The following is a 24767-nucleotide window of genomic DNA, read 5'->3' on the forward strand; positions in this document are numbered from 1 at the left end:
AATCAGAAACTGGGACGGCTTCTCTAAATACGGGACGTTCCTGGAAAATAGGGACACTTGGAGGGTCTGTATTTGAAATGAGTGGTTCACGAAATGATCGTTATGTACCACTGTTGTGCCACATCTTGTGATCAGTTATGCAGGGCGGAGCTTACTTGCCCCTCCACCCAAATTTTATTCAAGTTTGCCCCCTTGATTCAGTGAGTTCCTCTCTCAATTGCAATCTCCAAACCTGGAAGATTCTGGTCTGGAAGATGGGGGGGGGGCCTTAGAAGCAGCTTGGGACCTGGCACAGGGACTCCTGAGGGAGGGGGAATCACCAAATGTTGCCTTGGTCTATGCTTTGCCATTGGAAGGCTCTGCTGCCTTCCTTGAGTGGAGGCACACCAGCAGGATACAACCCACAGAATAAAAGAGCAGAGACTCAATGATACATGCACAGCACTAATTGAGCTACCTTTTGGAATGGCACGAGCCAGTTTGTACCTTAAGGTATAGAGAAAATCTTCTGTGTTTGTGTGTGCTTTAAGAGAAAGGTGGAATGGCTGTACAGTGGTACCTCGGGTTAAGTACTTAATTCGTTCCGGAGGTCCATTCTTAACCTGAAACTGTTCTTAACCTGAAGCACCACTTTAGCTAATGGGGCCTCCTGCTGCCGCCGCACCGCAGGAGCACAATTTCTGTTCTCATCCTGAAGCAAAATTCTTATCCTGAGGTACTATTTCTGGATTAGCGGAGTCTGTAACCTGAAGCGTATGTAACCTGAAGCGTATGTAACCCGAGGTACCACTGTACAGTTGTATCTTGGAAGTCGAACGGAATCTGTTCCGGAAGTCCATTCGACTTCCAAAACGTTTGGAAATCAAAGCACGACTTCTGATTGGCTGCAGGAAGCTCCTGCAGCCAATCGGAAGCCGCAGAAGCCCCATCGGAAGTTCGGCTTTCAAAAATAGTTTGCAATCCTGAACAGCCACTTCTGGGTTTGCGATGTTTGGGAGCCAAAATGTTTGGGAACTAAGCTGTTTGACTTCCAAGATATGACTATACTCATAAACAACAACAGATGGCCAAGCCCTATTGTGTAGCTATACACAACAGCTGTAGAATCACTTGACGGTATGCATTTGAAAGCAGCCATGATAGTGATGTTGATGACTAAGGAATGATGCAACATCAGAAACTTTTGTTTGCTTTGATGGGAGATCTACCTACATTTGAGCTGCAAAATATGACTAAAGGGGAAGTGACTGCACTTGGAAATTTAAATTTTACAAGGCCTCTTCTCAAATTTATCTTAAATTAGCCCATACGTTCATGGTGCTGAAAGTTTAATTTGCATTCTTTGTACCGCGAACTGGTTTGTCAAAATAATTAAGCTTTTGAAATCCAGAACCAACCTTACATATGTGGGCGGGTTTAAATTCCCCACCTCATGATAAAACGAGGTAAAAATAACAGAGTTCAAAATTAAGTTGAAGACATGAAAGAAGAAATTGAAGTGACCTTGATTACAGCTTGTCTCTGTTGGAAATTTTATTTCAAATCACAACATTGCCTTTGACAATATTTGATTTGGCCAACAAAATTCTATGACCCTCTAAACCCAAGCAAAATGGAGGTGGGTTGAACACCGTGTTAAATATAATAACCTACCCAATTAAACGAGTCTCATGAAGGATAAGAGCATGGAAGGGTATGTATACTTTTCCTTAGAAGAGATGTAATTACCATTTTATTATTTTTATTTTTAAAGCTTCCAGGAAACCTATTCCTGACCTGTCTTGCTTGGTTTGCTACCCTATAAAATCGAATTTCAGAGTCCTCATGCACAGGTGCAAATGCAATTTTTTTTTATAAGCTTCCAGTGTTTCCCACAACTGTTCTGAAAGCTCCATTCATAAACATGTGGTTAGAACAGAAATGAGTATTCATATACTGACCAATTTCCAGTTTCAGAACTTGGATGAGGATTTATAAAAGCTAACAGGCAAGGTTGTTTTTGTTGTCTCAGCTTTGATAGAGAGACCATTTTTACAAAATGTGTGGCTGGGGTGATTTTCTTTAATAATTTACCAAATTACTTGCAGTAAAATGTCTTCACCTGCTCTTTGTTTCCTTAGCATTCACAAAGTCTGGATTTATTTTATATCCTTTCCTCTGGCGGTGTGGCTTCCAGACTTAAATCTCTTGCTGAAGTTATATTTGTGCTCACAGTTTTTATGAAGCATTAAAATTCTGACCTAATTTAACCCAAACAATCTAGCACATTTGCTTTGTTTGGCTCTTTCAGTCTATCCGCTGTCATCCTCGCTTCGCTCTGTCACTTAATCTTCATTTTTTTTCTGGTGGCGGACTCTTTCTGTAGTATTGATTTTTTGCTGTTGTTTATCAGTTCAGCTTCCTAATTTGTCTTCTCTTTATGTAAGACTTTGGGTTCTAGCTAAAGAAAATAAGCTTCGTTAGAAACTAGGCCTATAAGATCCCTGGCCTTTCCTTGGCTTAATTTGAAACCGTGCTATGAAACAAGCTCTATTCCAAGAACAGATGACCTCACGAAGTGAAGCTGTGAACCAGAAGCCCACAGACGACTTCAGAATTCAGCGGAGGAGAATGAATCAACCGAAACTCTGTCCTTTATTACAAATTTGCACTAGATTGCTCTTCATTGAATTACATGTTTTAAGGACAGGCTAATATAGTATCAAGAGGGAGAGAAAGAAAAGAATTTAACACTCACTTTATCAATTAATTAGCCATGAAAATCTCAGACAAGTTATGGGTAGTAATTATACCCTGGGTGTGAGGCTATGTGGAGGGAAAAAACCCAATATAAAAATAAAAATCAATCACCTTGAAATTAAATGGACATTGTTGCATTTATTCTACTGAATGTCAAGAACATGCATCTTATGGATGGCAACAGTAGTCATTTGCCAATTGGCTGCTTTCAGAATGAGATGTAAACAGGCCAGAGAGAAAGCAAGGCATCAGTGCAGGTTCTTTTAAAGACTGGGTCCACACCCCAGCCCGCCAGATTACATGTGAAGTGGCTGATTGATCCCTTGAAGTTCAGCAATTTGTTGAGATCCTGGGAGCTCTGATGCTCACACGGACATCCCTTTCAGCAGTGACAATGGAGGCAATAGGTCCACACACACACACACACACACACACACACACACAACCACTGCTTTTGCAGATGTGAAAAGTAATTAAGAGGCTGCCTTAAACTTCGCCTTTATTGATTATTGATAACTTATTGGCCCTTTAAGAGAAGCTAAAGGAACTTTAAAGGGGAGAAGGAAAGGGAAAAGCAGAGTCTCAGGATAGTTGAGTTAGAATGGTGAATGAGTACAGTAATCTATAAAGGTCTCTGCTAAATCTGACAATGTCTCCACAAGAAAAAATTGATAGATAGATTTTGTTGTTGTTTAGTTGTTCAGTCATGTCTGACGCTTCGTGACCCCCTGGACCAGAGCACGCCAGGCACTCCTGTCTTCCACTGCCTCCCGCAGTTTGGTCAAACTCATGTTGGTAGCTTCGAAAACACTGTCCAACCATCTCGTCCTCTGTCGTCCCCTTCTCCTTGTGCCCTCCATCTTTCCCAACATCAGGGTCTTTTCCAGGGAGTCTTCTCTTGGATCTGTCCTTCCAGTGAGCACTCAGGGCTGATTTGCTTAAGAATGGATAGGTTTGATCTTCTTGCAGTCCATGGGACTCACAAGAGTCTCCTCCAGCACCATAATTCAAAAGCATCAATTCTTTGGCGATCAGCCTTCTTTATGGTCCAGCTCTCACTTCCATATATCACTACGGAGGAAACCATAGCTTTAACTATACGGACCTTTGTTGGCAAGGTGATGTCTCTGCTTTTTAAGATGCTGTCTAGGTTTGTCATTGCTTTTCTCCCGAGAAGCAGGGGTCTTTTAATTTCGTGACTGTCACCATCTGCAGTGATCATGGAGCCCAGGAAAGTAAAATCTGTCACTGCTTCCATTTCTTCCCCTTCTATGTGCCAGGAGGTGATGGGCCCAGTGGCCATGGTCTTCGTTTTTTTGATGTTGAGCTTCAGATAGATAGATAGATAGATTTGCATCTCCCTGATTTGGAGGTATACATCTTCTTCCACTATTGAAATGAACAGGGAAGGAAAGGGAAAACCCCTTAAGGAAAAACACTATCCCCCCCCCCCCCAGGATAGCTGGATTCCAGGGAGGAAAAAACACAAATTGTTTAGGGAGGTGGGAAAGGTGATTAAAAGCAGAAAAGTGTTATGTGGTTGTGGATTCACAGTGCAACTCTATGCAGGTTTACTCAGAACTGAGTTCAGTAGCACTTACATTCAGGTAAATGGCCGAAGAATTGCAGCCTCTGTCATACATAGCTCTCATGTGAAGCCCTATTATACTGCAATCGCAGTGAAATGGGGCAGTGTAAGCTGCTGTAGCTCCTGCAGACCAAACAGCTGGATAAAAACGTTAGATCACATGGGAGAGATCTGAATGAGTTCAGGTTTGAAAGTGAACCTACCTAATTCATGCCTTATGAAAGAATACATAAGCTGAAACGCAACAAACCTCTCAGAAGGAACTGCATGGCCTAGCTGGGTAATGTACAGAATGCCAAGTTGCAAAGTACTGGAATGAGAGAAAGACACAGTTGGTTTGAATGTTTAAGGAAGAAGCTATAATCTTCAACTAGAAAAAACCAAGCCTATGTTTTGATCAGCATGTGGATGTAAATACTTTGCATAAATTCTTCTTTAGCTACATGTTCTGCAAGTAAAAGTTGTTGAATACTTTAACGAGTGTTTGGATGTTGTTTTAATTTCAAGAAAAGAGTTGGTGTTGCACATGATTTGGCTTCCTAGCTGAAATTTAGCTATTCTGCCAACATAGCATAGGTGAGAGAATAAGCAGATATGCATCACTGTTCCTTGTAGGAAGGGCAGAATACATTACATATATAAATATATATGGGGGGGGGATGGTAGAAAAACTGTGAAAGTTTTGAAGTGAAAATAAAGTTTCATGAAGAGAAGGCACAAGATTCTGAATGAAAGTGAAATTATTTCTCAAGTTGCTTTTTATGCCAAAGAGAGAAAATCCATTATCACAATGAATACACAGCACTTCCAGGTCTTTTTTAAACAATCATCTCCCATTAGGTTGCTATTTTGGAACTTGCCTTCTCCTAGTGGTGATGCTATTGCCCATGAACAACTCACAGGGCAATCACAGGCCATCAGGAGGAGCCTTCTTCCGCCCCAAGTCGCCACAAAATGGTTATCCTAAAGGGCCAGCCCAGCCATGTTAGACATGCCACAGAAGGGCCCCGAATGACAAAGCAGCAGCCTCCTGCTTTATGAGAGAGCAAGGGGAAATATTATAAATGACACTTGGTTTCCTTTTGCTTTTCTTCCCCTTTTTGCACATTTCCCTGTAAATGTCACACTGGAGAACGGTACAAGTTGACAAGCTGAGCAGGGCTTAAAATGGATCATGCCCTAAAGAATGTCTGTAAGCTGCTAGTTATGACACGCGCTCAAAATGCATAAAATGGCAGCTCCCTTCCTCTCTTTCGATACAAGCTCTAAATATTAAACCGGAGAGTCGTCACACAGCATTTGACTACCAGAAAAGACAGGCATACAGAGAGCTTTTATTATCTTACCCCCTACTACAAAAAACATCCCATTAGGACTGGAATAACCTCCCGATGCACTATCTACTTGGGCTTTAATGTATGTTTTCATTACCCCCCACCTCGGAATGTTAATACTGTGTATAGTTTAATGGCTGGTAAATAATTTAACGTGCAGAGTTTTTGTTTTTTAAAAAAGTTATTCTGTATCAATGTGGAAAGATGTTCATTCAAATTCAAAACTATTTATTTATTTTGGGCACGATTCACTAGAAAGTCCTTCTGCAAAGAGACCTATTAAAGTGAACAGAATCTGCAAAAGTGCTGGGGTTCTTGCATTGCTCCTCTCCGTTGCAAAGGGTCTTTTTGTGGGAGAGTTTAATTGGGGGGCAGGGGGTGGGAATCCTGCCCTTTAGCTTCTGCCGTCAGCAGCATTCTAGAGCAGTAGTTCTGTGATACATTTGGTCGTATTGTCACGAGCATCTCTGAGCTCCAGATATATATAATATCCTTGCTGCTCATCCACAGGGCACGATGTACTCTCCATCATTACTGCAATCTGAATCATTGCAAGAGATGAAAAGGGTAACTGCCACTAGAAATCTGCAGAGAGTGAATTAATTAATGTGTTTCATTGTGTAAGAAGGAACTGCCAAAAGTTCCCATTTCATGTCAGTTTCAGAAGCACTGGAAATTAAACTTAAGAGAGGGACAAATAGAGAATTAGTTGAAGTTTCAAATCACACCATGTCAAAAATGGATCAGGATAAAGTGGGCTCTTGTTTCCCAAAGGAGGAGAGCAAAGCGGGAGGCTGGGGAAGCTGCCACAGCCAGCAGGACCAATAATATGTCAAGACTCAGGCTTGCCCCTTGCTCGCTCTGCCTGCCATTTCCCCCTACATGAACCGCCTAGAGCTTCTACTAAGTTTCTTTTTCACCATCCCAACCAAAACCACTTCTCTCTAGGGTTGCCATCCAGCCCTTTAAAAAAACAACCAGAATTGTCCCATTTTTGAACAGTGGCATCCCTTGTCCCATTTGGGATGCCTTTTGTCCCATTTTCGAAGTCATGAAAATAAAATAAAATTGGCATTAAAGTTTCCTCCATTGTGCACTCACAGTAACTTGCCAGCGGGCTCTTCTGCGTTGGGCTAAGCTCCTGCCAATGCCTTCAAGAGGATGAGCAAAATCTTTCCTGGACCAGCACCCTCAGCTCCTTCAAAGCTAAGAATTCATTGCTATCTCTCCCCCCACTTCCTTTTTGGGGTAGGTTTCTATATTTATCATCCTTCTGGCAGGCAGAAATTCAGCAGGTGAGGAGCATTTCCTTTCAGTATTGCTGCTGGAATGTTTGCAGTTACTACTTGCCCCCGTTTTCACCATCAGAGGTGTATGGGGAGGTGAAGGCCTTGAGTCTTCACCAGACTATTTCAGCCTCAGATGCGGTATATAAACAGCACTGGCCCTGGGGGGGGGGGAAGAGAAATTGCATGAGTTCAGAGCAACTGGACACTTGTGTCTAGAGTCCAAGGCATAACAGAAGCTACCTCTGGCAAGTGAGGGACTCTCCCACAAACTGTCAGACCTCTGCCTGGATGAGTGAACCCGCAGAGAGCAGCCCCAAGTCTTGACACTGTGAGTGATTTCTAATTAAAGAACAACAAAGGGCTGGATTCAACTAAATAGTTGTGCTAAGTGCAGTGTTTCTCAAACACTGAGAACTGTGCAGACTGTTTCTCAGTCTCCAGTTGTTTTTGCACTACAACTCCCATCATCCCTAGCTAGCAAGAACAGGGATGATGGGAATTGTAGTCCAAAAACAGCTGAAGACCCACATTTAAGAAATGCTGTTCTGGTGGAACTGGGCTGGCCCCAATCCCCTTCCCTACCATGTACTGCCTGTGTCTCCTCAATCAGCTCCGGGTGGGGGTCAGGGGAACCCCCAAAACAACATGTAGGGGGAGAAAAGGAGAGATCACTTATCAGGCATGCAGAAATGCTTGCACTGACAAAAGAACCTCCTTAGCATGACTTTGAATTTCTGTATTGCAGTCATTCCATTAGCAGTTCAGCATAATAACTCACACCTCTTTTTTATGCTCAGATGAAAGAACACATCTAGCATGTCTTATATTTTTATTTAAACTTCCATCTGTCCCATTCCGTGTTATTTAGGAAAGGTAACAGCTCTCCCCCCCCCCCCCAGTGTAGGCTGGGCTATTACAGCATTTGCCCCAAGGAGGGGTTCTTGTAATGCTTCCAAACTAAGCCTTCCAAAATCTAGATTGCAAGAAATTATTCTCCCTGTGCAGAATGGGTTCATGGGAAAAAGCTATCCCATGAGCCCTTGCTGCAAAGAGGAGGAGGAACGCCTATATAAAGAAGGCTGCTTGCCCCGGAGCTCACAGCCGTTTTGTCTTAGGAGCTGCAGGTGGACTTCTCTTCTATTACTTGGTATGTTAACCAGCAATTGCAGGGTGGGGCAGGACGGTTGGTGGCCAATTTTTATTCTTCATCTAGCGCTGAAGTGATGATGAAAATAATAATAATAATTTATTTCTACCCCACCCATCTGGCTGGGTTTCCCCAGCCACTCTGGGTGGCTTCCAACAAAAGATTAAAAACACATTAAAACACCAGTCATTAAAAACTTCCTTAAGCAGGGCTGCGTTCAGATGCCTTCTAAAATTCAGATAGTTGTTTATTTCCATGACATCTGATGGGAGGCTGTATGCTATCATTGGTAATATAAACTGAATTAACTGCTGTGGTGTGAGTTTATTCCAGTGCTTTCCAAACACATTCAATGCTTCTGGCTGCTTGTGTTGTTGACTTAGAGTTGGCCATTAAAAAATAAATAAATTGCTTGGTGGTTTGGCAGCCCCCTAGAAGTGTGCGTCTCCTGGTCATCTTGGTTGTAACAATGCTATTGGAGGGGAGCTTGGGCCCCACAAAAGGTGGATGTGGCGCAGTAGCAACTCATCAAGGCAGCCGTGTGTGTTGTATTGGCACCGGGGGAGGCCTAGTAATCTGCCACCACCTGGTCAGGTTTAAGCTTTCAAACTTGTTTCGCCTGCACAGAGTTCACTTTTCATAAAGTAGCAATGACATTTGGTTGGAAGATCTTTGTTGGGGTCTTCTGGGTTGGCTGTGGGGGCAGGTTTGCAGGAGTTGGACTGTGGTGGAAATGGCATTGGGCAGGCTCAACATAGTATGGGGGGGCTAAGGGGAAGATTGACCACTGCACCCCCAAACTTGGGATATCTGCCCGTTAGTAATCTGCACCCGTGTTTCCCATGAGACTTCGCTTGCTTGGCTTGCACCACGGCAAGGTTCAACGCTGGCCGACACCCATGGAACGAGTTTGGGGCGGATCCATTCCATCAACATGGGCCTTGTGGAATGAGGAACTGATCCTGCGGCCTGATGCCATGCCAACCCTCACTCTGCCTGCTGCTGTCAAAGATTTGGCCTGGTTTTACCCTATCACCATTCTGCAGCCTTTTTATTTTGCTGCTCTCATGGGTCACGTAATGCGCCTGCCTGGGCAAAAAGAGTTCAAGGTGGTATCCAGTTAAGCAGTTCCATTAGCAATAGAGTTTCCGTTTGTGCAGGAGATAAAGTCCTCTCCTCCTGCCTCCCCCCCAACCATGAACTCTCCCCAATTCTGCTCCGGAGGATTGTGGGTAAACCCAGAAAAGGCTTGGGGAAGGTGAAACAAACCCATCAGGTAAGGGCAGGAGGCTGAGGTAAAGTTTGTCTATGTGAAGAGATTCAGGTGTGCCGTTTGTGAAGAGACGGAAGGAGAATTTGGACAAGCCCTTTCAAGTATCAGAATAATGTGTGAGGAGGCGGCAAAAACCCACCAACTAGCCCCCAGCCCCAATTCTGTGACCGTGCAAAGTGGCTCTACATGGGTTGACAGTGCCCTCAGAGCGCCTTTCATTTCTTGCCCAAAGTTCACGCTTTTCTTTTAAAATGAAGGGGATGTTTGTTTGTTTGTTTGTGTAGCAGGGATTCCTGCTCTCTCTCTCCCTCCCCCCATCTGCGCTTTAATTGCTTTGGAGGTGGAATTCTATTTTGGGATGTTGTATCTGAACAATTCCAAGTTTTTCCGCTGCTAAATGGGTATTTTGTGGTGATCGTGACAGTTTCTTTGATTTCCAAATGTGCCTCTGGACCTTAAAAGTTGCACTGGGTGGGGAACTGTTCGTCTTTGTGTGCTGTGTTGTTATTTTAACTGCACTATTTTTGGCATTTCTGTACTCTACTCTGAAATATTACAATGTGAGTGGTCAATCTTTTCCGATAAAAAGTAAAATTACAAATGTACATATATAGGAATCCTCCATGCAAGGTGGAGCCTGATGTGACAAAGATCTCCCCTTGTGTGGAGGAGCCTAATGTGGTATTAACTGGCATCTGTCTTAAAAAAAATGTTGTGTTTGGCATAATCTTCATGTGTGTGCTCAGTATTGGAACAGGGGCGAAGGTTAAAGGTTTTGCTCAGTGCCAGGGATGAGTGAGAAATTCAGTTTTGTTTGCCTCTTGATAAGGAACAAGGTAACTTGCACTTCTCGAACCAAACATAGCTATTTTTCTCTGAAATGTTGTGCTATAGTTCTCCAACCAAAGTGTTCAGAAATGCATATATGGGGAGAAAGGCGTGCATTAAAGTGCACCTGTTGGTGAAAATAGCATATATAAACATGCATTATACTAGGGGGTCAAGTGCCAAAACCACCTAAAAATATGTGTTTATTAGGAAAAGTTAACACTAAAATGCTGATGAATTTTCATGAGGATTAGAATTTTTTATATATTATAATAATCCTCAAATTGCTGTGGAAATGTGGAAAACAGGATTGAAGATTGGAAAAAATGAGAAGCTGAGAGAAATGGAAATTGGCAGGATTGCCCCTTTCTAACTCAGCGCTTTGACAGGCCCCTGAAGAACGATTTAACCTTGCCCTCCACCCACCCCCGTTTATATTGAGCATCGTCTCTTAATTCTGCACTCTCTTTGAACATCCAAATAATTTTACTGCTCCACAAAGGTTGCTCTTGAACAGAGGTGACTTCAGGAGCAAGTCACTTTAATTTCTAAACATCTCTGTGCAGAATGTACCACTGTGCCTATCTTCCTGTTCCTGTCCAAAACACATGAACAGCTAGTGTAACCTATCCCCATTTGATCAGTGCCTCCCAGTTTCTTTTCCGCTGCTGGTAAACAACCCCTGGAACGTGTTCGTATCTAGAATGTAAAATTAAACCTTAATTTTGCCTTTCTGTTCCATAGCTGGCAGAATCCTTTAATTAGACACAGGAAGAATGTGCTGGGCATTCTCATTCTCCCTCCCTCCCTCCCTCCCTCCCTCCCCCCCCCTCTCTCTCTCTCTCTCTCACACACACACACACACACACACACACACACATTTACTTTCTTTAACTCTCTAACAATCCCTGTGGAGGCAAGTAGCATTCAGGAAATAGACAAAGAGGAATCTAAGGTAACAAGCAAGTAATGTTAAGAGCAGAGCAAAAGTTCATTGGGGAGAAGGAGCAAAAGCTTTACCCCTTTGGTGAACAAATACTTTCAGACAGGTATTGATCTAAGCCGAGGAGGAAAAGTTTTCGCCTGCCATCATGAAACAGCGCTTATTAGGGGTGAAAAATGCAAGAACGAGGTTACAAGTGGTGAAGAGAGAAACTAAACATTTGTTTGTGATCAAGAGTTTGGGAGAGGGGGAATGAAAATTTTTTTTCCTTGCTAGCAGCCCGGATTATAGAAGCGCAGGAGAGCTCCTACAGTTAAAGCGAGTGGTAAAAACGGATGTTGGTCATTACAAGCTTATAAAAATGGCGTATCTGTAAGTCATTCTGCCCACTGCTGATGTAAGCAAGAAACAGGCACAGGGCAACTCGCTAGAGCTTTCCTCTAGCAATACATAAAGGTTGGTATTTAACTAAACAAGTGGACCAATTTCCACCTGTGCAGTGGGGCTTTCCCCTCCCCTCATTACCCCATGTGCCCCCTACACCATCCCCAAATCTGCTCCAGAGCGTTGAGGGTCAACAGATTTGGGGGCATCAACCTTACCTTGCCGTTTCTCAGCCTTGTAAAACTTGATCCCACATGAAATAGCCTTAATTCTGATCTTTAAACCAGCAGTCAATAAATCCATGCTAGATTTTTGGCACCTGCTAAGGACATTCTTGTTATGCCTACCCAGATGCTTAGAAAGGCTAATGTGAATTATAATCTGTTTTAGTATTTTAACTTCCTGTACATTTTAATCTATTTTACATATTTCCTGATTCTGTCTTTTTGTAAATCGCTTTGCGTTTTTTGTTTTTTAAAGAATCAAGGGGTGTATAAATTTTATGAAATAAATAGTAAATAAATCCATGCATCCAAACATAGGAACATTGTAAAATATGGAATATTTTTCTTCTTTAAATACTAAGAAATACACTGTGGGGAACATATGTCAGGCAGCCATGACTGATCACAGCTCCATGGCTTGTCTGCGCTGTTTTGGTTTCCACATTACATGTTCTTCACTGGAAATCTCAGGCATGTTTGGCATCTGGAATCGCCAAACATGAATTGTTCCAAAAAATGGCTTGAAGACCTGTTTGAGTGAAATGCTGGTGCAGGAGGAAATCACAAGAGACAGCCAAAGGCTGCCCCCTCCATCACTTTTTCTTGCTCATGTCCTCAAGACACACAGGTCAGACATGTTAGCAGATGCAGCCTTAGAGAAAAGTGTGTAGGTGTTTAGCTGCATCATACAAGACACACAGCTGTTTGGTGAAACTGTTTGGAAATTGCAGCTTGTCTAACAGTCTTGGGACAAGGGTCGCTTCATTCATTACTTTCAAAGACTACACATTTTTTTTTTAAGAATATCAAACACCCAATTCTGGTCTGAATCAGATGCATGTTCTTTTTTTCACTGCACCAAAACATAAACCTCTCCTGGGGAGGTTGCAAAGTGCTTCCACAGTGTATATGCAGTTACACCACTGCTTCACCCACCCACCCCTGAAGCATAGTGTAGCAATGAGGATGTGAGGATTTTCAGCTTGTTCATATCTCTCCCTTGTGACTTGGGAACTGCCTCAATCTCAGCAGATCTGCACACTGCAAATTTTTTCTTCTGCTGCCACTTTGGCACCACATCCGTATTGGTTCCTCACAAAACCAATATAGAAACGAAGCAACACTCACTCTTCTCCCTCCCCCCCCCAAAGTTTCAGCCACAGAAGGGTGCCTTAGACCAAGAGTACCCAAGAGCATGTGCAGAGTGCAACAAGGGAAAGTGAGTAGAAAAGGGGATTTTGGGCTGAGCTCCCATGATACATGACTCCCCGCCATCCACTGGTTAGTGTAGCTGCCTCAGGCAGGAAAGTTTTTATGTTTAATGCAGGATTTTTGGATTTTAAGCACCCAAGGATTTAAGCATTCAAGGATTCTGTTATGTGCATAGCATTCTAGTATCTTTATACGTACTGTTTCCTCCTAAAGAGACAGCTGGTCCATAAAAATCAGACCATTGGTTTGAAGGCAACTACCTGGAAATTTTTGGGACGCGGGTGGCGCTGTGGGTTAAATCACAGAGCCTAGGGCTTGCTGATCAGAAGGTCGGCGGTTCGAATCCCCGCGACAGGGTGAGCTCCCGTTGCTTGGTCCCTGCTCCTGCCAACCTAGCAGTTCGAAAGCACATCAAAGTGCAAGTAGATAAATAGGTACCGCTCCAGCGGGAAGGTAAACGGCGTTTCCATGCGCTGCTCTGGTTCGCTAGAAGCGGCTTAGTCATGCTGGCCACATGACCCGGAAGCTGTACGCCGGCTCCGTTGGCCAGTAAAGCGAGATGAGCGCTGCAACCCCAGAGTCGGTCATGACTGGACCTAATGGTCAGGGGTCCCTTTACCTTTACCTTACCTGGAAATTTCAGCTAGTCGAAAACGCAGCAGCCAGATGACTAGCTGGGGTTACGTTTAGAACTCACAGAGGCCCTGTTTTAAAGCAGCTACCATATTGGCCCGAATATAAGCCGCACCTGAATATAAGCCGCACCTTCAAAATTCAAGGGGGGGGGAGGAAAAAGACAATACCTGAATATAAGCCGCTCCCTTAAAATTCTGAAGGCACTCACACCTCTTCCGTTTTACCGTAAAAGTAAATTTTTGCAAGGTCGTGAATTTAAGCCACACTTTAACTTTCCATGGTCGGAATTCGGGGGGGAAAGTGCGGCTTATATTCAGGCAAATGTTGATTTCCAGTTTTGGGATCCAATTCAAGATGCTCACATTAGTTTTCTGAAACCCCCGTATGACTTAGGCTCAAAGTATCTTGAAGACCACCTCCCTCCCTACAGACACCCTTGGGTGCCAAGATCAGCAGAGAGGGCTGCTCTTGATTGTTCCACCACTCTCAGAACTTAAGAAGGTGACAAGTCAGGAGAGGGCATCCTCTGTGGCAGCCTCTTAAGTTGTGGAATTTCCACCCCAGAGAGGCTCTTCTGCCCTATTCATTGTGCAGCTTGCATTATATTCTGAAGACACACCTCTTTACATTGGGCTTTGACACCTGAGATATTTGGACCCACCCTATTCTTGTCCCAAACTGTCATACCCTCCAACATTTCTCTGATGAAAATAGGGACATCCTATTCCATAATAATAATAATTTTACTATTTATAGCCCATCCATCTGACTGGGTTGCCCCAGCCACTATGGGTGGCTTCCAACATATATTCAAAAAATGTAAAAAAATTAAAAACTTCCCTCTACAGGGCTGCCTTCAGATGGCTCGGGGATTTGGATAACTCCATACAATGTTAGCATTTCTCCAATGAAAATAGGGACGTTCTAAGGAAAAGTGGGACATTCCGGGATCAAATCAGAAACTGGGACTGCTTCTGTAAATCCAGGACTGTCCCTGGAAAATAGGGATACTTGGAAGGTCTGCTGTTTTTCATTTTGTAGTATTAAACTGTTGTTATCCTATGTGGGCCCTTATGGTGAAGAGTAGATAATAAATCATATTACCGTACTAACAATGGGAGAGCACAAAACATGGCATTTGGACAACTTCGCCTCTGTTTTTTGTTTCTGGGGCTGACTAGTTCCCACTAACCTTTACGTGGGAATTGACTGCTTCCGGTCAAGCCTCCCCCTTTTTTCTGCAGTTTTGGAGCTGCTGGGAGTAGCTGCCTGTGAAGTTGGGAGCCAGCTTGCTTACGTACCAGAAAATGTGCACAATATTTTGTCATTTTCCCCCAGCTGTTTTATCCTTCCTCACCTGTTGAGAGGAATGTGATTAGGCAATAAGCATTAAATTTACCAGCCGAGCTGCAGAAAAGAACACAGGGATGAGGAACAGTGTTTGCGGCGCGATAAGCTAATGAAACGCAGGGGAGAGCCACGGAGATGCGCGGTGAGGCCCAAACCATTAAGGTACAGAGCAGTCTGCCTAACTCTTAACTGAGTAGGTAGAGGATGAGAGGTAACTTTTTCTGGATTGTATCTTGAAAAAGAGAGAAAAGGGAAGGATCGGTGTGAGAAGGCACTTTTCTGACTTCCTGAGCTGAAGTTAAGCAAACTTTTGATGGAAGAACGATATGCTTGTACCTTCAGGGCTTAGGAATTCTTGCTTTGCAAATATTTTTGCGATGATCGCATTTGCAGTGACGTTATGAGTTTGTGCTTATTTTTCCTTCTGACCAGTGACTCGTTGTGGTTGTTGTTTCAGACTTAACTGTTGCCTTGTCCATGTCTTAACATGAATCTGGTGTATTAAATGCCTACACAAAGTCTTAGCTGCAAATGAGTTCCTTTGCTGTTGGTTGACACTTTCTGCTTCTCCCGAGGCTGCTGCTGGGAGTCACAGGGAAAGTTTAAAGTGTAAGGACAGGCATAGGCAAACTCGGCCCTCCAGATGTTTGGGACTACAACTCCCATCATCCCTGACTACGGACTGGTCCCATTAGCTAGGGATGATGGGAGTTGTAGTCCCAAAACATCTGGAGGGCCAAGTTTCCCTATGTCTGTGTAAGGAGGACAAAGGGAGAATGAATGTGGGAAAACGAAAGTGCTTTTCTTCAGCTTTATGTACACACACAGCCTAAGGAATTGGTAAATACAGTTGAACCTTGGTTCAGAATCCGTTACAGAAGTCCGTTCAACTTCCAAAAAAGTTCAAAAACCCAGGTGCAGCTTTGTTTGGCTGCAGGAACTTCATGTACTAATCGGAAGCCGTGTAAGCTGCGTTGGACATTCGGGTTCCAAAGAACGTTTGCAAACCGGAACACTCACTTTTGGGTTTGTGGCTTTTGGGAGCCAAAACATTCAAGTTGCAAGGCGTTCAACAACCAAGGTATGACTGTATCAGGGGAAAAAATTGAAAAGGGCCTTCTTTGACTGTGTTGTGAATAGGGATGGGTTTCAGTTTGCATTTAATGGTGAACTTACATAATTTTGCATTTTATGAAACCATGTGCGAACCAAAATGTTGCCATCATTTGAAAGTCACATTTCTCTGAATGCAGTTCCGAATGCTCCAAATGCATTTTTCCAGCCCAAGTAACATGTATGAAGATAAACGTACTGAGGTAGAGCAGAGGTTGAATGGCCATCTCTCATGGATGCTTTAGCTGAGATTCTTGAATTGCAGGGGGTTGGACAAGATGATCCTTGGGGGGGAAAGGGCCCAGGAAGAGAACTGAGCTGAATGTACAAGGGTCTGCAAGCGAGCAGCTTGTAGAGACACAAGGGTGTCTCTCTGGAGAGCTGAGTTGGGCAGTGGATTTTGCTTTTCGGAGTAGGTAAGCTTGTTTGCTTCCTCCTTTGCTCAACCTGCAAATCTGTAAACAAATCTCATATATTCCAAAGTGCCATAAGCCTCCGGCGACCTCGCTTAAAATGAAACCAATTCTGGAAAGCGCTGAGCCCCCAGAACTTCTCGCCACTTAGGAAAGGTGCCATAGCAATCTAACACTAAGAAGGTGGGTGCTCACACTTCCGTAATTGACCCCACATTTGCTTAGATGCATATAACATACTTAAGGCTGGAGTTTCATCTTGATAACCTCCTAGGGGTTTATAACAACCCCTCTGGAAGTCATAGAATCATAGAGTTGTAGGGCAAGCCCCTGCAATGTAGAAATCTCAACTAAAGCATCCATGACAGATGACCAGCCAACCTCCTTAAAAACCTCCAAAGAAGGGTCCACAACCTCCCAAAGGAGACCATTCCACTGTTGATCAGTTCTTACTGTCAGAATGTTCTTTGGGATCTTATTTCTTGTGACTTGGAGCCCTTGATTCGAGTCCTACCCTTCAGAGCAAGAAAACAAGCTTGTTCCCTCTTCCATGTGACAGCCCTTCAGATATTTGAAGATGGCTATCCTATCTCCCCTCAGTCTCCTCTTTTCCAGGCTAAACATACCCAGCTCCTTCAAGTGCTCCCCATAAGGCTTCGTTTCCAGACCCTTGATCATATTGGTTGCCCTCCTCTGCACACATCCTGGCTTGTCAACTTCCTTCTTAAGTTGGTTGTGGTGCCCAGAACTGGACATAGTATTCCAGGGCTTGAACTAGATGCATCAAAAAAAAAAAGCATTTCAGGAAAACACATTGTAAACTTCAAAGTGGGAAATCACGTTGGCGAAAGACGGAACCCCACAGCGCCATCTGGTGTCACAGTGTTATAACGCATATAATACACTTTTTTCTTTACTAATGTAGCTGAGTCCCAGATGTGATCTGACCAAGGCAGAATAGAGTGGCACTGCTACTTTCCCTGATCTGGACACTATACTTCTGTTGATGCAGCCTAGAATAACATTAGATTCCCCCCCCCCCCCCGCTGCATCACACTGTTGACACATGTTAAGCTTGTGGTCTACTAAGTGTTAGTTTAAAGCAGAGTCCCGTGCACAGCAGAAGGATGAGGAGTACGTGCTGCATACTCTATATTGCTTTATTTAAAGTTCAAAGCGATTATATTACAGAAAGACATCTTGCCTCTGCCGGAGCAGAGAAATGCATCCTCTCTCCTCGACAGCTCGGAGAGAATCACCAAAGTGAAACTGTAAAGAACAGTGAAAAACAGGAAACCAGTGTACGTCACATCCAGTCTCCCTTTCCCGTGAGAAACTCCAACAGTACAGACTGTGGAATGTAAACACCTGTCTCGTGACAAGCCCTTTCGCTGCACAGTGAAGGAAAGCAGAAACCAACATCCTCCCCCTTTCTGTGAACATCACTGGGCAGCGTGTTCGTACAATATCAGTACAAACCCAACTTCTGCACATAGGTACAGTGTTGATCCCTGGATACAATCTTGGACAATACATCAGCAGGAATTTCATTACCTGGCATATAGGACACCGTTACGAGTCCCTTCTGAATACATTCCCTAGCATGCTGCAACTTTAATTGCAAGTGCTTTGTGCTTTGCTTACAACCTTCAGACTTCAGCAAAGCTAAACATGCTTTGTTGTCCTGGTAAACCCGGATTGGACATTTGACAGGAATTTTCATATCTTTGCACAATTGTATTAACCATTCACAATCCTTAAGTGAATAAGACAGAGCATTCAGTTCGGCTTCACAAGAACTTAAGCTAACTGTTGTTTGCTTCTTGCATGACCAATCAAACAGACCCTGATTGTACATGTAGCAAACTCCAGACGTACTTTTCTTGTCTGTAGTGTCACTTCCAAAACTTGCATCTGCAAATATCTCAAGACCACCAGACTTTCGATTGTTAAATCTCAGTCTGTAATGCATAGTGCCTTTCAAATACCGCGCTATGCGTTTCAGAGCTTTCCAATCCTTGATACTAGGATTGTTGACTTGTCTGCTTAGCAAATTACAGCTAACAGCAATGTCTGGTCTTGAACATCTGGCAATGAAGTTTAGCTTGCCTAGCACACTTCTGTACAATGTAGTGTCAGAAAATGCTTCTTCAGTGTCATCTATCTGATAACCTGTTGTCATCGGTGTGTCTACAGGGTTAGCATCCATCAGATTTAGTTTGCTTAACACATCAGCAATTTTCCGTGACTGGTGTACTAGAATGTTACCATCTTGATCTCTCTCTATTTCCAGAGATAGGTAGTTGTTTACCTTACCAAGATCTTTCATGTCAAAGTGCTCTTTCAGTTGAGCTAGGGCGTTATTGTACATTGCGACATCTTTCCAAAAGAATAATAAATCATCAACATAAAACAAACAGTACAGTTTCTTCTGCCCCTCCTCTTTGACAAATACACATGGATCAGCTTTCCCTTGCTGAAAACCTAGAGAAAACAATACTTCAGTGAGTTTTGTGTGCCAACATCGTGCACTTTGTTTGAGACCATAAAGGGATTTCTTCAGAGCACAAACAAATCCCTGTTTTACCTGTACGCCATCAGGTGGAAGCATATAAAGTGATTCATCTAGAGATCCGTACAGAAAAGCTGTATTAATATCATGGTGACTAATGTGTAGATTTTCCTCTGCAGCTAGCTTGAGCATAAGCCTTATGCTTTCATACCTCACTGTGGGTGAGTAGGTCTCGTGATAGTCTTCACCTGGTACCTGTGCAAAACCTCTGGCTACCAATCTGGCTTTGTGTCTGACTATCTTGCCATTTTGATCTGTCTTCGCTTTGAAGACCCATTTGCTTCCAAGCAGTTTCATTCCTGGAACTACTGGAACTAGCTCCCATGTTTTGTTCCTTTCTAAGGAATCAAGTTCAGCCTTCATGGCATTTAACCATGGCTCAGCTTCCTTTGAATCCAAACCCTGGATTTCTTGGAAACTAGAAGGTTCAAATACCTTCTTGGAGCTTTTAACAGCTGTTACTGCTATCGTAGCAAATTCTGTAAGACCCTTTCTGATAACCTAGAAAGATACCATGCAATCCACGCTTGTCTAACTTGGAATTTTGTGGTGAATGAACCCACATGTCAGAACCAAAAATCTTCATGTGTTTAATGTATGGCTTCTTGCCAAACATCTTCTCATAGGGGGTACAACCAATCGCTGAAGATAACCTGCGATTGTAACTGTAAACAAAACACGAGAGAGATTCGGCCCAATAACTCTCTGGAAGATTGGCATCATGCAGCAAGGTTTTTAACCCTTGAAGCAATGTCTGATTTGCCCTTTCCGCAAGTCCATTCTGCCATGGCGAGCGAGGACTAGACAAATCGTGTTGAATTCCTTTCTCAGTCAGAAAAGCTTCAAACTGCTGAGAAGTGAATTCTCCCCCGCGATCACTGAAAAGAGTCTTTATCTTCTTACCATGCACATTTTCCAACCAAGCACAGAATTCCTTGAACCTAGGAAAAGCCTCTGATTTCTGCTTGAGATTGTACACAAAAATATATCTGGAAAATGCATCAATGAGAACCATGAAGTACCTATTGCCACCCAAAGAGGGCGCTAGTGGTCCAACCAAATCTGCATGAACAATCTGGTATGGTTCCGTAGCTTGCCTACTAGACACCTTACCTTTCGCAGCCATTTTTACCTTGTTTGCTGCGCATGCTTTGCACTTCATGTGGTACCTGCAGGGTTTAATAGTCATACCTTCAACCAAGGCAGGCATTTTAGATACTGCCTCAAAATGCAAATGACCAAATTTTCTATGAAAATCATGAATACATTCTGCATGCAAACTTTTGTTAGAACCTGCAATGCAACAAGTGTCATCCTGCACAACATCATCATAATACAAAACAAACAAACGATCAACATATTCAGCATGCAATACATAATCATTTTTCTTTGTGATGATGCACTTCCTGTTCTTGAAGGAAACGTCAATGTTCCGCTCATTCAGCTGTCCAATGCTGAGCAGATTATGTTTGGCATCTGGCACGTAAAGCACATTCTGTATCGATAAGTCCAAACTGTGAAGAACAACAGTTCCGTAGCCTTTACTGGGAATTGTGTGGTCATCCGCCTGGTGAATCGCACCTTCCTGCGGTGTAAAAGACACAAACAGTCTCTTATCGTTGCACATGTGGTGGGTCGCCGCTGAATCAACAACGAAGAAAGATCTAGACGTCTTCTGGACCTCTGCAACCTTTGGAGTGAAGCGTGAAACCATAGCCTTGTGCTGCGTTGTCCTTGACACCGGACCTTTGCCTTTGCCTCGGCCTTTTCCGCGCGATGAGCTTTCGCTGCGCTGCTCTGTCTTGGCCCTGGGATATCTGCATTCCCTCTTCATATGGCCTAGACGTCCACACGAGTAGCATTTCACTGCCTTCAAAGCTTTGGCGCCATCTGGTGGTTCCACTGCACTATGGGACGACGTCTGTGAAGACTCCCCCTTGCCCATGCAGCTAGCACCCCGGCGATCTGCTTCATTTAAAATCACGGCAGTAACATAATCCACTGTTAGCTGAGCTGTTGGTTGCACAGCAATCTGGGTTGCAACAGACTCCCAACCTGAACCCAAAGATTGTAGTATCATGAAAGAATACACAGCCTCTGGAAAGTTGAGTCCTCTCTGTTGCAGCTCATGTCTCAGATTTTGCATCTCCATCAGATGTAAACGCACATCTCCACCTTCAGCAAGAGCCATATTATGCAGCTTGTTGAAGTAAAACATAGTGGATCCAGCTTCTGTCCTTAAGTGAGCCTCTCTCAAAGCGTCCCAAATTTCTCTGGCTGAGGTCTTATCACGCAACAGACAGAGCTCTTCCGGGGATACTATCAATGTAAGAGTTCCCCTTGCTTTGGAATCCTTAGCTGCCCATACATCTGTAACTGGAGCTGGGGGGTTGTCTGTAATCACCTCAAACAAACCCTCTTTCCGCAGAATTGCCTCTGCATACAGAACCCAGTCCGCGTAATTCTTCTTATTGAGCTTTGGAATCCCACAAGCATCCTGAAGGGCCATCATGACTCTGGCATTAGCCCTCAGCGTCATATATGCTGCTTTAAATCTTGCTGCGTCACTGCTGCAGCTGCCTTATTCCAAAAGCGCACTTAAAAGTTACTTTCGATTTCCCCAGCATAGTAACTTGTGCCTGGGAGCCTTTTGCCTATTCCCAGCAAAACGGCTTTAAAGTTAAAAGTCCAGCCATAAGGCCATTAACTAGAAGCTGGCAGGCTGCCCGGAGCAGTAGCACATACCTCATCAATCATCTTGACACGCAGAGCAGATTCCAATCCGATCTGTCCCTCTGCATTCCGATCCCTTGCCGGTACTCCGATTCGACTTCTGAGCCCATAACCACGTGTTAGTTTAAAGCAGAGTCCCGTGCACAGCAGAAGGATGAGGAGTACGTGCTGCATACTCTATATTGCTTTATTTAAAGTTCAAAGCGATTATATTACAGAAAGACATCTTGCCTCTGCCGGAGCAGAGAAATGCATCCTCTCTCCTCGACAGCTCGGAGAGAATCACCAAAGTGAAACTGTAAAGAACAGTGAAAAACAGGAAACCAGTGTACGTCACATCCAGTCTCCCTTTCCCGTGAGAAACTCCAACAGTACAGACTGTGGAATGTAAACACCTGTCTCGTGACAAGCCCTTTCGCTGCACAGTGAAGGAAAGCAGAAACCAACACTAAGACCCCTAGATCCTCCTTTTCACATGTACTGCTGGTAAGCCAGGTGTCCCCCGTCTTATATTTGTGCATCTGGTTCTTCGTGCCAAGGTGCATAAAAAGCGTATGCTCCCCTCCAGAGCTGGACTGCTCTCCTGAGTTTTCAGGCAGGTCTGTTTATCTATATGCTGCTTAGCTCCTGCTCTTTTGGCTGTCAAATGGCCTTGAGGTCACTTTCCTCCGTGTTCCCACACCTGGAGGGTCCAGTCGTGGCTTTCGAACATTAAAAGCAACGCTGGCCTTTTTCCCACTTCCTCGTGGCTCCGGTACTGAGTTTGCTTCTCGCAAGCAGCGCTATGCCAAGAGACATGTAATGAGCTGTATAACTTTAATTCAACAAATTGAATACATAACTTGATGAAAGGCAGGTATTTTAATTTAATCTTTGCCAGGCTGAGCTCTTTATTTTACTCTGCTCTCCTGCTGGCATCTCTGTTTGCCTTGCATTCAATCCTTCAGAGCTGACTCAAGGGCAGGGTGCCCCAGGAACAGCAGGATGTCACCTTTTATAATGAATGAAACCCTTGAAAGGGTGACCTGGAAATGCTTTTGTTTTGCTGAGTTTCAGAATGGTAGCCACTTCACATTTGTATCCGTTAGACACATTGTAATTCCCCGAACAACAGGGCTGGGAGTTAAAACAGTGGAAGAGGTGGGTGGGGGAACCAAATTGCAATAAATCATGCTTTTATAAATCTGAGAAGAGAACCGCACTCATGAATAAGTCCATCTGCTATCCATCTGCTTAAAGGTGAGGCTCGCCCATAGCCTTAGCATCAAAGGCAGAGGTGGAGGGCATGCAGTCCTTCAGATGGCAATGAGCTCCACTTCCCATCATCCCCAGCCCGCATGTCCAGTGATCGAAGTTGACGGAAGTTAGAGGTACCACAATCTGGAGGGTCATGATGCTTGAGCTAACTGGTACATGCACCAAGGCATGGTAATGAACTTCAGGCTTGCGTAGCCTTCCCCACCAAACACTTGGAAACTTTAATATGAACCAGGGTTTATGCCTATAAATATCCTGTTCATGCAGCACGTCCATCACATGAAATAGGTGTGTGTATGCGAATGAACTGGATTGGAATGTCCTGGATAGCTCAGTTGGTTAGAGTGTGGTGCTGATAACCCCAAGATTGCAGGTTCAATCCCCGTAAGGGACAGCTGAATATTCCTGCATTGCAGCCAGTTGGACTTAGGTGATCCTCAGGGTCCCTTCCAACTGTATGATTCTGTGATCAGGCTTTTGCCTGTAATGTGTGCAGATTCCAGCTCCTGTTAAAATGTCCACATCTCCAAAGGGTCAGGATGGATGAGCCCAAGCTTTCTCCTCCTCCTGCCATGGAAGCAACTTGCATACTAGGGTAACTAGTGTTTTTTGGAAAGGTTCACATCATGACATTTCGAGGCAATGCTGTTTGGTTTGTCTTGCTGTTTGCCTGCAATCCGTACATCATTTCATCCCTATCAAGGTCCACAGGGAGGAAATAGTGTCCTATGTCACCTTGGTCATAGACGAGATCCCATGAAATCATCCAGAATAATGTAATGCTGCATCATACATGGAAAGGAACATTAGGTGGGGAACAGTCTGTAACCTAGGCAATGAGAGATGTTATGGTCAGCAGGGAGAGGGAGGTTTCGGAGAGTGTGTGTCTGTCTACATCACTTGTGTGAGAAGTTCCGTTAATGAAAGCTGGCTGCTGGCATGCCATCAGAACAAACTCTGAGGTGAAAGTAAAACCTGGGATCTGAACTCTGGCTGAGGCTCACAAATGAAACGGAGGCTCGAACTGTGCATTAAGTGGAGTGACATTATTCTTTCCTCTGCGTTTTCAAACTCAAAGCAGCCTGGGCAGGCTCCAGGCAGTAAAAGTGGGCAGGCAGGCATAGCCCTTTCCCATCAGGCTCTTTTCCACGTCAAAATTGTACTCACTAAGCTGCCTTTTCATTCATAAATTAGCATGAGGGTGGTGGGATATGAGGAATACACATCTTCCTTTCTCTAAAGATGAAGTAATAGCTTGGGGGAGGGTATTTCTAAATGAAAAAGGGGAGGTTTAAAAGCAAGCATCCCTAACCCTTTGATTTTTTTTGTTATTGATTATATTCTCAATTTCTATTCTGGATACTGTTATGAATGGATTTGACCCTAAAGGACAGCCTACAATATTTTAAATGAATTTAATAAATATGGCCGGCAGACTCCTAATCCACATAACAACACCATATGCGTATATCTACTCAGAAGCAAGTCCCATTGAGTTCAGTGGGACTTAAACCCAAATAAATGGGCATAAGATTAAGAATCATAATGTGCCGTTTTGAGCCTAACTGTTTGTGTGCATTAAGCTTTAACAGGTTGGCAGCTTGAGGATGACTAATGATGTTGCCTTTAAAGATGGGACGCGGTTGGTGATGTGGTCTAAACCACTGAGCCTCTAGGGCTTGCTGATCAGAAGGTCAGCAGTTCAAATCCCCATGACAGGGTGAGCTCTTGT

General features: G+C 43.8%; 1 long non-coding RNA gene across 1 annotated transcript in view; it reads left to right on the forward strand.

The window, feature by feature from the left end:
- The first annotated feature begins 7997 nt into the window (after nt 1-7997).
- Nucleotides 7998-24767, forward strand: part of LOC310765649 — a 38064-nt gene continuing 21294 nt past the window's right edge. Inside the window, exon 1 of the long non-coding RNA XR_014549702.1 lies at nt 7998-8097. This is a non-coding gene — a long non-coding RNA (uncharacterized lncRNA). The remainder of the gene's footprint in view (nt 8098-24767) is intronic.

The sequence above is a fragment of the Podarcis filfolensis genome (genome assembly GCF_964270895.1).
Source record: "Podarcis filfolensis genome assembly, chromosome: 6".
Taxonomy (NCBI): domain Eukaryota; kingdom Metazoa; phylum Chordata; class Lepidosauria; order Squamata; family Lacertidae; genus Podarcis; species Podarcis filfolensis.